The sequence below is a fragment of the Mus caroli genome, unplaced genomic scaffold, assembly GCF_978045245.1.
Source record: "Mus caroli unplaced genomic scaffold, Mus_caroli_1 scaffold_5, whole genome shotgun sequence".
NCBI lineage: Eukaryota > Metazoa > Chordata > Mammalia > Rodentia > Muridae > Mus > Mus caroli.
The window spans coordinates 22,979,254-22,992,312 of NW_028227260.1; the positions used below are offsets into that span (position 1 = coordinate 22,979,254).

The 13,059-nt window shown below is 35.5% G+C and overlaps 1 protein-coding gene and 1 non-coding gene across 3 annotated transcripts in view; both read right to left on the reverse strand.

The window, feature by feature from the left end:
• The window catches only part of Htr2c (5-hydroxytryptamine receptor 2C), a 254,132-nt gene that overhangs the window by 209,862 nt on the left and 31,211 nt on the right, over nucleotides 1-13,059 (reverse strand). The window lies entirely within an intron of this gene.
• LOC115030212 (small nucleolar RNA SNORA35) lies at nucleotides 12,099-12,226 on the reverse strand. The gene has a single exon (XR_003835821.1). It is a non-coding gene; the product is annotated as a small nucleolar RNA SNORA35 (small nucleolar RNA).

The following is a 13,059-nucleotide window of genomic DNA, read 5'->3' on the forward strand; positions in this document are numbered from 1 at the left end:
ATCTTCAGCTCAAACACAACCTGGGCTAAAAATGATTCTCTTCCTTTTTGTTTCTCTCTGTGTGTCCCTGTGCCTCTATTTTCTTGTTTGTTTTTATTTCTCTCTGTCTCTCTTTCTTTCTCTGTCAGTCTGCCTCTGTCCATCTGTTTGTATGTCTGTCTCTCTATGTCTCTTTCACTTTCAGCCTATCTATCTATCTATCTATCTATCTATCTATCTATCTATCTATCAATCAATCAATCAAACTGCCTCTGTCCCTTTCTCTCTGTTTCTCTTTCTCTCTCGCTTGCTCAGTTGCTCGCTCTCTTTCTCTGCAAAACTAAAACCAACTTGTTTTCTTTAGCAGGAAATGGCCTGAAATGTAACCAGGAGAGAAAATGTAATTAATAACTGTCAGCCCATGCACGTGGTCTGGTGTTATAATTAACTTACCTTTGATAATTTCCTAGCAAAACACAAAATGTTTTATCCTGTAAGAAATTACTATTTTGGGTTGTGTAGACAGAAAACAAGAGCTCAAAGTCCTCCTTCAGCCAGATGCTGCCCCCTTACTGTCAAAGTTAAGTCTTACAATTTATCTTAAGCTCATTTAACAAACCGTACATTCATGACTAAAATGTGAAGGCTGCCCAATTAATATGGCAACCAGTTTGCATATAACCACTAACTTACACAACACATTACCAAAGGAAAGACTACAAAACAATCAATACAGCTGCCAGCACTTCCCTAATTCAGAGTTTAGCAAGTTAGTTTCTAGAGCTCTCGTTAAGAATAAAAACTTGCAATCCCACCAACAATGGAGGAGTGTTCCTCTTTCTCCACATTCTCGCCAGCATCTGCAGTCACATGAATTTTTTATCTTAGCCATTACAGAAGATGGCCTAGTCAGCCATCATTGGGAAGAGAGGCCCGTTGGTCTTACAAACTTTATATGCCCCAGTACAGGGGAAACACCAGGGCCAAGAAGTGGCAGTGGGTGGGTAGGGGAGTGTGGGGCGGGTATAGGGGACTTTTGGGATAGCATTTGAAATGAAAATGAAGTAAATACCTAATAAAAATTGGGAAAAAGAATAAAAGCAGTGCTACAGCCTAAGTGCTCTTTAAACTATGAAACTCTTAATTCATCTTTCTCAGATGGACCCAAAAGAAAGCAATAGTAATCTGATGTAATCACAAGCTCATTTTTTTTCTTTTTTTTTTAATTAGATATTTTCTTTATTTACATTTCAACTGCTATCCCGAAAGTTCCCTATACTCTCCTCCATGCCCTGCTCTCCTACCCACCCACTCCCACTTCTTGGCCCTGGCATTCCCCTGTACTGGGGCATATAAAGTTTGCAAGACCTAAGGGCCTCTCTTCCCAATGATGGCCGACTAGGCCATCTTCTGCTACATATGTAGCTAGAGACACGAGCTCTGGGGGTACTGGTTAGTTCATATTGTTGTTCCACCTATAGGGTTGCAGACCCCTTCAACTCCTTGGGTAATTTCTCTAGCTCATTCATTGGGGGCCCTGTGTTCCATCCTATAGATGACTGTGAGCATCCACTTCTGTATTTGCCAGGCACTGGCATACCCTCACATGAGACAGCTATATCAGGGTACTTCCAGCAAAATCTTGCTGGTGTATGCAATAGTGTCTGGATTTGGTGGCTGATTATGGGATGGATCCCAAAAGTTCATGTTGGAGGAGAAAATAAATCATTCTTTCCCATTTTGAAAAAAATGCATGCCTTAGTTTAAACTTATTTTTAGAAAATAATTGTGTTTTCCAAACTTCAAATTTTTTATTAGATATTTTCTTCATTTACATTTCAAATGCTATCCCCTTTCTCAGTTTCCCCTCTAAAAGTCCCCTGTAACTTCAATTTTAAAGGTTCACCCCATAACAAAATCATTTATGCCATAACCCTCAGAAATTTGGAGTTTAACTATTAAGTCATTATTTAGGGCTTAATTAGCTGTTCACTTGTATCTGTAAGTCATTAACCTAAAATTCATGACCAGTTCAGTCATGAAAAGAAATCTTTTTTCAAGTGCTGGTTTGTTTGTTTTGTTTTTGTTTTTGTTTTTTTGTTGTTTTTTTTTTTTGTTTTTGTTTTGTTTTTGAGACAGGGTTTCTCTGTGTAGCCCTGGATGTCCTGGAACTCACTCTGTAGACCAGGCTGGCCTCAAACTCAGAAATCTGCCTGCCTCTGCCTCCCAAGTGCTGGGATTAAAGGCGTGTGCTACCATGTCCGGCTCCAAGTGCTGGTTTGTTAACAGCTAGTTTCTAGAAAACCTAGTATACTCCAAAGTCCTAGAGTATAGTACACAAACTTTTTAAAGAAATTTAAAGTTAGGAAAATGATAATGCTTACTTATAGCATCCCCACATGTAGAACTAAAGCTAAGTAACAGGAGGGAATACACAAAAAGCAAATAAAAACACACATGGACTTGTTTGCATCTTTTATCAATCTGAATGTGATTTATACATTTTTATCAATTAGATATTAATTTTTGAGTGTGTGGAGGAGCCCTTGCCTAGTAAGTAGGATGTTCCATGTCCTTCATGCAGCACTGTTCATAAAGTCTACTCCAAATTTCTATATCATCATATACTCATACTGTGATTTCATAATCTCTCCCTCTTCCTCTCCCTCTCCCTCTCCTTATCCTTTTTCTCTCTCTCCCTCTCCTCTTTTTGCCCACCCCCCTCTGTCTTCTGCACGCCCTGATTTGTTGAGTCAGGTTTTTACTGTGTGGCCCTGGCTGTCTTTGAACTTGCTCTATAGACCAGGCTGGCCTCGAACTCACAAGAGATCTGCCTCCCTAGGGGTGGGTTTAAAGATTTGTACCACCACCACACGGCATAATTACAAAATGAGATCATAAAACTAAAAAACTCAAGGTTTTCTTGGCAAGTTGCATCATTGGATAATGAGCTATTCAAATGATGACCTGAGTTTGATCTTATTGTCAACACTGCAAAAACAATGGAAACTGTAAGGAGAAATAGAAAGTACACTAGAATAAAACATACTATGATTCAATTGTGTAAAAGAGAAAGGCTCTGCTCCTAAGAGCATGCTCAGAACATCCTGCCTGCTAATTGCAGTGTGAATATGAAGAATATGCTTTTGTCTTCAATATAGGCATCGATCCTTATAAGTATTAAGTTTTCAAGAAATTCCTCTCATTTATACAGTCTATCAAATCCAAAATATATGAAAATTCAACATAATTTTAAAACTACGGATGATTTGTTATCAAAAGTGCAACTCTTAAGCATATTACCAAGGTTTATTTACACATAGAAAAGATGAAAACATTTTACAGCATATTTCTATGTGATGCATGCAATGTCAATCTCATAAGACCAAAACATGTTTGAACTATATCCTGTGATGTTGCAAATGATAGTGTAACTGGCAGTTTAAGAAGTTACCTGTGATTCCTACTCAATAGTCATGCCTAGCCATTAGCCTTGTTTTACATTTTCTTTCAAAGTGAGGATAAAATATATTGAACTGTAGATGTTAAGAGGGATAAAATTCAATTGTAGAATTAATGATTCAGATTAGACTCTTGCTAGAAGCTGTGATGATTACTATTATGAATAGAATATAAATGAAAATCTGTGCATATATTTGCTGTTATAAAATAGTTGTTGAATAAAGAAAATAAAGAAAAATAAAGAAATAGTAAATAGTAAATTCATATGTTAATTATGATTATGTTTTTCAGGAAATTATTCTAGTGTTATAGCATGTTACCATAAAATTCACAGTTTCTTCAAATATCAATCTCCAGAGTCATAGAGTTTCATAAAACAATCTTATTCCTTAGATTGAACTTAATGCATTATTAAGATTAGGAAGACTATAAAACATGATGGTCATATGCTAATGTTCTCATATATTCTTATTCTTATTAAAAAAACCTGACATTATATAAACAACTAAAAATGTATCAGTTCCTTTATCGCTATATTTTCTTGTCTTTGGAACATACCAGTTGTCATTTTGACATTATGGTGTAAGGACAATGGATGGTTTAAACATTGTGTTTGTTTGGTAGAAATAATATGAAAAAACAATCCTGGATTCCCAACCTTTACATTTCAAAAAATCTTTCCTTTGCTCTACCTTGAGGAGTTTAAGTGTAATGATGGTCTTCCTGCTATAAGAAATATTACAACCAGCTTGTCAATCTTCTATCCCAATGAAATCAATCATGGTGACAGTTGCCACTATGGCCTCCTCCATGTATTTATAAGCATGGAGGAGGACATGTGAGCACCTGCCTCCGAGATTCAGATTGTGTTGATACTATGACTCGATAATCTTCCAACAATACCACGAGGTACATAACAAATGAGTTCCTACTTTCATCATGATGTTTTTCTTCACAAATCAAAGTCCTCATGACTTTCTAATTAGAATTTAACAAAATTTACAATGTAATCAATAAATGGCATTTGAAACGTTTCCTGCACAATGTTTTATCATATAAATAGAAATCAAAGACGATTTGATCAAAATATTTACACAATTCTTGTAACAAGAGGAACTATTTGTTTTTCATTTCATAATAAAATCAGGGTATAAAAGATGTTCAGTTGGGGAGCGATGAAAGCAAAAGCAAAATAAATACTAAAAATCATTATGAATATTCACTATTTTTACAGAACATTAATGAAAACATTGATAAAATTGTCAAAATCATGCTCAAAAACAAGAATTAAAACCTTAAAATATAATACACAAGGATTCCACTTACAATACATTGGACCTATATTTGTTAAACTAAAGTTCATGGCAATGAAATATTATTGGGCAACTTCCTGTTCATCAGAATAATTTTCCTATTATATTTAAGTTATTTTGACTTGAATAGGTTCACAGTAGCTGTTAATAAATTATTAATAAGTTTATTCAGAAAAATCAATGATTATTTCATTTAAAGAGTCACTTATTTCTAAGTAAATATGAAAAAAAAAATACTTGGCATGGTGGCCCACATGTAATTTTAATACCCAGTAGGCTAAAGCAAAAGTGGAGCAAATACAAGGTCAGTATGAGCTGAACTGAAAGACTTTGTTTCAAAAAGAAAAAAAGAAATAAAACTCATCTATAACTGAAATATCACTGAGTCAGTAGCCTGGAAACTCACTAGATACAGATTCAACTTTATCTTCTTTCAGAAAATGTTTACATTTTATTAGGAAAGAGGACCTATTATTCACCATCATAATCATTTCAATTATGCTACACTCATTTAAAAAATTATACACACTTTTTATAAAATACCTATGTTATTCAGTTGGGAGAAAAGAAGAGGAGAAGAAGGAAGAGAAGAAGTAAAGTAGGAGAAGGAGGAGGAGGAAGAGCAAAAGCAATGAGAGCAGCGACCATCACCTTCTTGCTCAGTGTTGTATATTTTCTGAGGTTGGTACCATGTTTCAAGTATCAATATGAGTTAACATCTTAATTTTTCTTAATATGCTTAATCCTTGCAAGGGCTTGACAAAGTGTCACAAGTCTATAGAAATTATCAGATGAACCACAGGATTTAAATTATACTCTGATTTTCCTAACACAATTATTGCACATACATGTACCTCTCTATGTATGCTTGCACACACACACACACACACACACACAGAGTGATTAGAGTTTTAATTAACTTGAAATAATCAAATGCATCCTGGAAGATTAATCTATTAACCTACTTTAATTTTGATCTAATATTTTACATTTATATTTAATCAAATATCTCTGAAGCTTTCTATTTCTGCACATTGTAAAAAAAAGTCCATATACTTTTTGCTTTCTTTCTTTCTGATTCTTTTCCATTTACTCAGTCTTTAAAGTTAGAAGTGTTTTAAAAATTGAAGAGATTAAAAATGTTCAGCAAAACAGGAAGAAAATACAGATTTACAACTTCATATTCTGTACTGAAACAAATAAACAATCCAATCACAACAACAAAAACCAAAAATAATATTTCTGATCATGGATTCCCAACTCTAGTTCTATCCACCATCAGTGAAATTTAGATGTTCATACATTTTTACTTGGTATTTCATATTACTGACTTAGAACATTTGCAGATGCAAAAGCAGAACAGTATGGAATTTCTCAAAAGTAGTGCCCAGAAAAATTTAAAAATACTGATATGACTATGTGAAATCCTTAAAGTTTCTTAGCACTTGTTTGCTGTCTTTTGCTTTCCTTCTTAAACTATGTTTTGGCATGACTATGGTTAGAATTCAAGGCCTTTTACATATGCTAGACACACCACTAAACTAAAACTTAGTGAACAATACTAAGAATGCATTTGAAAGGATTTTTGTTGCCTAACCACACTAAAAGCAAGAGGAAACCACTCGTAGAAATACTTAAAAATGTTCTGTGCACAAAACTGAAATACAGAGTTAATAACCATGCTCAGATTAAATTTCAATAATTTGCTTTTCTTGTAATATTTATCCTCCAAGATCTAGTACAGCTCTTGCTTCATTACTTCTAGTTAACAGTTCTCTATCTCATTTTCTATCACCAGTAGTATGAGCATCAGTATCAATAATACAAGAAAACATGAGTCAGATAGGATTTACAGCTAGATTTAAATACAGGGTGTCACTTCTAGCCTACAAGAAACCAAGATATGCTCTCTCTCTCTCTCTCTCTCTCTCTCTCTCTCTCTCTCTCTCTCTCTCTCTGTGTGTGTGTGTGTGACAAAGATAAATGATGAAGAATCCTCTTAAACATTGCTTGAGTTTGATCTTGGTTTTGTATTCACTATATTAAGAAAGTTCAAAGTTAATTCACAGATAAATATATTCATTTTATCCCACCACATTTTAAAAGTATGTAATAAGTATTGGACACTGTGACTTCATCCTCAGAGAGTTTTTCAGCTAAATCTATTTGTAACTTCTCCAGGTAATGGAGAGCAGTATCCATGTATGTCAAGAGTGATGTATAATCCATTTTGATGGTTTAGGGCTACTTTCCCCACTCCCTGAAATGGAAAAATCTGCCAAGGGAAGTGGGCCTGCAGCCTTGAACCAGCTGGATTCACAGAAGACATCTGAGTCTCATTGAGTTGAGAAGAGTTTCTTGCTGTTCAGTTGTTCTACCTGCATTCCAGGGAGCATGGTCTCCCATTGGTTGATGAACATTGGAAACAAGAACATCCTTCCTGAAACCAGAGTGGTACTGGAAATGTTGAACTACCTTTACTTGTGAGATAGAAATGACAAAGGAGACCCACATACAGCAGTTGTGCATCCCCTGAGCAGGAACCACAACAACTACTTGTAGCATAATTGAAGTTTTCACTCTGAAAATATGCAAGGCCAGCTTCTCCTGGTGGAGTCCCCTCTTATTTTAAGTATTGTAAATATCACAAGGAATGGAATATGGTCTCATTCCTATTAAAAATAAAGAGTTACATCAAAAATGAAAATGAATTTAACACAGCAGATATCTGTTGTTTTCAGGTCAATTACCTGCACCATTCTCTCTCTGTGTCTTTCTCTCTGTCTGTCTCTGTCTCTGTCTCTATCTCTGTCTCTCTGTCTCTCTCTCTCTGTCTCTTTGTGAAACGTGAAACATGGAATTCTAAATGGATTGCAATACTACATCACTGGAAACATACATGACAATGGTGATTGCTATGAAAGTCTGAAGAGGAAAACTTGATTAAAAACATATTAGGTCATTTACATAGCCCTTATTAATGTTGTTATACATCTATTAATGAATATACTTCAATCTTTTATACAACTAAACACAGTAAAGGTGAAGACCATGGTCACATCAGTGTCCTAAACTTAGGCAGTAGAAAAACAGGCTGAGAGACCACAATTTCTAAGTCTTTGTGTTACTGTTCCTAACATGCCTTTCTTTGTGCTCACTTTTTTCCCCATGAGGTGTTCAGCTGTGAACCATAGTGACCTCAATCACTATAAATTTATTCATGAGACTTCATGCATACAACACCCTTTAGGAGAAGTAGTCAAAACACCTGGGCTAGCCCAAGAAGTGGTACCCCTTTATTACTTCTCTGCTTACTGAGCTAACTACAAATACAAGCTTTCAATTTAAACACACAGGGACTACTTTGTAGTAATAGTAAATGCATATCTTATCCCTTGAGGATGTTTCTCATGTTCCTCCAGGGAAGGGATATTTGCTTACCATCTTTATGTAACATCATACAATATTTAGGCCTGTACTGAAGAGTAGAAATAACAATGTTTGTTTGCATCAAAATAAGTATACTTTTGAGAGTCAAAGAAATTATTATAATTTGTATAAACACTGACTGTCCTAGATAATTACAATGTATAGTCACCTTAATAAACAAATAATAAATAAAAAACATTTAGAAACATGTTTAATAAATAAATAGTGAATTTTCTTAATTGTTCCATTTGATCCTCCAGTTATGGGATTTTGTTTACAATGTGCTCACTATATTAAGGTGTGTTAATCTATAGTAATGAGCACAATAATTCCTTAACACATTATAGAATTCTATTGAACATGTTTATGTGGCTATAATTTGCTTGAGAGTCATGAATACTTCCACAAAATACTTATTTGCTGCCTTTAAAATTATTTCTTGAGATTATAATATAGCTATATTATTTTGAAATTCAAACCACGTTCAAAACTTTTAAATATCTACTATTGAAATCAAAGTCAATTCAATCTCCCAGGACTTTATGAGGTTGACCCAACTTAAACTCCCAGGAATGGTGGATAAGGAGTCTGAACCAGCCATCTAATGTAACCAGCCATGGCTTCTGGTGGAGGGACTGGGACATCAATGCAGCCACAAAACTGTAGACATAGCAATTGTTCTGCCTACAAGATGTACTAGAGTAATGGTGGCACAGAACTTGTGGGAGTGGAAAACCAAAGACTGGTCCAACTTGAGATTCATGCCACTAGAGGAGGCCCACATCTGATGCTGTGTGGAGAGCCAGAACTAGAGGGTGCATAGCCCAGAGACCTAGGATAGAACCAAAGGGGACCAAAGTTGGTGGTGTGGGAGGGAGAAAGTCAAGAGAGACAAAAGTATCATTGGTTCTAATTCCTTCTCAGCAGAAAGTATACAGCTCAGTGTTTTTTTTACATTCATATTTAAACCTTCTCAAGAACTATTTAGGTTTACTTTATGATTTTTCATTTCTTGTGAAATAATTTATGAAGGAATAAGTAAGGGAAACAAATATGTCTATGATAATTCAAATACAAGTAATGAGTAAAATATTGTCTACTGCCATACTCTATCAAATTTCTATCTATATCTATGTATTTATCTATCATCCTTCCATGTATATCCATCCTTTTCACATCTTTTATCTCTCTACCATCGCATCCAACTGCCTAGACAAACAGAATGACTTTGGCCATCTTAAGTAAATTTGTCAATTAATTTATGTTAAAAAATAAATTAACATTTAGGTTCAGTTGCATGTGCCTGCAGTTCTGGTGTGACTCAGACAGAAAGATGACTTAAATACAGTCACCCAAAGCCAGGTTTGTTAATCTAGTAGCCTTGTATAAAACAATAAGAAATGATATTGTTTCTTTGATAGCATATAATATCACAATATAATAAGAATAATGCTTCCTTGTATAATAAGGATTCAAATATCTCTGATGGACTAGCCTATGATTCAATTTGTTGATATGTTGCAAGGAGAGGTTTGATGGTAAAGATTACCATGCACCAGAATAAATTTTAAGTACTTGAACCATGGCAGTTTTTCCATCTGCTCTAGATTGTAATTTGCTATCTTGACAACAATAAAATATGAATAGGAAATACACTTACAGCAAGAGCCCAAGAGGATATGTGAAGCAAAGGAAGTACTACATAGATTGATAATTGTGTTTCCTTTTGAATATCACATTCTGTTATAAATTTACTTCATTCAAATATAAGCAGATTCTTATAGCAATAAAGTTCCTAGTCTTTGTTATAAAATGGTATCACATTAGGGTGTTATCTAAATTAGCATTCTTTTCCATAAATTTCCCAAGTGACTTTAAAGTAGACCATCAGGTTAGTTCATATTGTTGTTCCGCCTAACTCTAGCTGCATATGTATCGAAAGATGGCCTAGTCAGCCATCACTGGAAAGAGAGGCCCATTGGACATGCAAACTTTATATGCCCCAGTACAGGGGAACACCAGGGCCAAAAAGGGTGAATGGGTGGGTAGGGGAGTGGGGGTGGGTGGGCATGGGGGACTTTTGGGATAGCATTGGAAATGTAAATGAGGAAAATACCTAATAAAAAAATTAAAACAAAAAGTGGACCATCAGGAAAGAAAAAGAAGCAAAAAATAATTACAAGAAAAACAGCAGGTTTCCCTTAGGAAATTCATTGAGAAAGACATTTTCTTGATAGAATTTCGCAACAAGGAACTCTGAGACAAGCTCCAAGTCAATTTTATATTAACAAATTAAATATTTTAAATTTATTTATGAACCTGGTTTCTCATATATTATTACAAATGGAATATATGTGTGGTGGGGGAGGGGCATTCAAATAGCACTTATTCCAGAGTTAAACTAGTAAAGAGAAACAATAAAACTGTATTTGTACATATTCCTTCATGAAGCTAATGGATTAGGAAGGTGAGCACTCCATCTTCTTATAGTTGCAGAAGGCATCCATTTTTATTACCTAAGGGACCAAGTCTGAAAACTCAAGAGGGACATCATAGAAGAATGTGCTCTCTTACTTCATATCTCCCACAAACTGGAAAAGGTTAAATTCCATTGTTCTCAAGTGTTAATAAAAATGATAATCTAAAGAACAATGCATTTTCAAAATATACTCTCAAATACTGAAACAGGCAGCAATCCTAGGTTATATTTGTCATCTATTGGGAAGTGTATCATTATTTTAATCAAGCTTCTATAGCTATTACTAAGGATTTAAATTGTATCAAAAGTATATATTTTTTCACTGATATATTTTACCTTCATTGTTCCACAAAGGTAAGATTATAATGGATTTCAAGTTGTGTATGTCTTTTAACAATGATGACCTAATTATCTGAAAATAGACATGATTCCTATGCTCCCTGTCTTTTATGACAGTGAATTGTACTTTAAAACCACTTTCTAGAAAGGCATGGCTACTATCTATATCCATAAAAGGAAAATGTGAGGTCTCCCTTCAGTGTACTTCTTTTACTTACAGAACTTATCATGGATTCATGTTTCACAAAGTCAATTTTACTATATTCTAAAGCACGTTGCTTTTATATGCTACCAAAACTATGACATTCAATATTCTAGTGCTTGTTTCCCATCCTGTTCTGATGACAATAATCAATGTTTGACTTTGCAGATAAGTTTTATTAACATTTGGCTAAATAGTGATTCGTTGAGCTTGTATTTCATGAAAGAGGCACTATATGTACAACAGTAAGTTCTAACCTTTATGAGAAGATAAATGGCATTGCCTTCAAAGAATCGACCATTCCTCACTATGTGGTAGAGGAAGAGATTACTGGAGATTTGAGTATTTGAGCATACTTTAAAATTATAAAGAGGCCAGCAATGGATGGTTAAGGAAGATCCCACCTCTAAGCCTACTGTTCATGTACAGGGGTTGAAGAAACTGGGGAAGGACAGTGTTTTGGGAATGTCACAAGAATATGAAACAAACCGAACACAAGGGAGCTATCATCTCTAAGGATAATAGTAGTCTCATTTTCATCATGGGAGTGGAAGAAAATCATGTGTTGTCCTTTCTCAGCAACACTTAATGGGCAATTTGCCAAGAAATTTAAAAGGGTATGTGCTTGCTTGAAATCTCTGTGAGAGCCTTTGTTCATTCCAACACAATCAAACATATTTTATAGACTCCAACTCTGAATATTAAAAGGGTCCATGCGTATTGCTAAAAGCTGCACAGCTAGAAAGGTTTAAAATGGCTCCCTAGCAAGGATAGCACTGAATACTAGCTATTAACCTGATATGGAAATGGCTATCTTTTCTTAGGAGTAGAGCTCATGCAGCTACCTGCCTTTTACTTATGCACAATTTTCAGGAAGGGTCACAGGACTCATTAGCTATGTACCCACCTGCATGCGGGAGTAGCCCACAGTGTGACTCTCCCATCTTTCGGAGGGTTTTGTTTTTGCACTGCTCGATGCCCAGTTGGTCAAGAAAAAGTCCAATGGGTCACTTGCCAGTGCTGCAGACAGCAAAGCTGTTGGCACAGCCACATGCTCTGTGGAGAAGAAGCATCTAGGACGAGGAGGTGAATAAGACATGGGAATCATCTCAGAAATCAATGCTGTTTTCACTTGGCAGGGTTACTTATGAATTGAGTTCTTCTCCAGAAGAAAGAAATGTGACTTGGAAGTTAGGTGAGTCTGAATCCAGAGTGTCAGGAGTCCCTGTATAGTTGTAGGACCTTAGAAAATGTACTCAAGGTCTCCTGACCTCTCTATCTTCAGATGTTGAATAAGACTAGTACTATTTTCATTCTTGATTGCTGTAAGAATTTTAGGGAAGTATGCAGCATCCAGGACTGTACCTAACATTTTTATCTCTGCATGTACCTGCAAGTGGTAGGTGAAAAGAGGGCTGGGTGTCCTCTGGAGCTGAAGTTACAAGGGGTTACCAGTTACCTGACTTAGGTCCCTTGGAAGAGCAGAAGGGACTCTTTTTTTTTTTTTGACTTTTTAAAATTATTTTTATTAGGTATTTTCTTCATTAACATTTCCTGTGCTAACCCAAAAGTCCCCCATACCCTCCCACCCCACTCTCCTACCCACCCACTCCCACTTCTTGGCCCTGGCGTTCCCCAATACTGAGGCATATAAAGTTTGCACGACCAATGGGCCTCTCTTTCCACTGAACTAACCAGTACCCCCCAGAGCTCATATCTCTAGCTGCATATGTATCAGAAGATGGCCTAGTCGGCCATCAGGGAAAGAGGGACTCTTAACTGTTGTGTACTCTTCAGCACCAGGGAATTATTTGTCATTAATAATTCTATATATTTCTATTCCTGTTATAATTTCA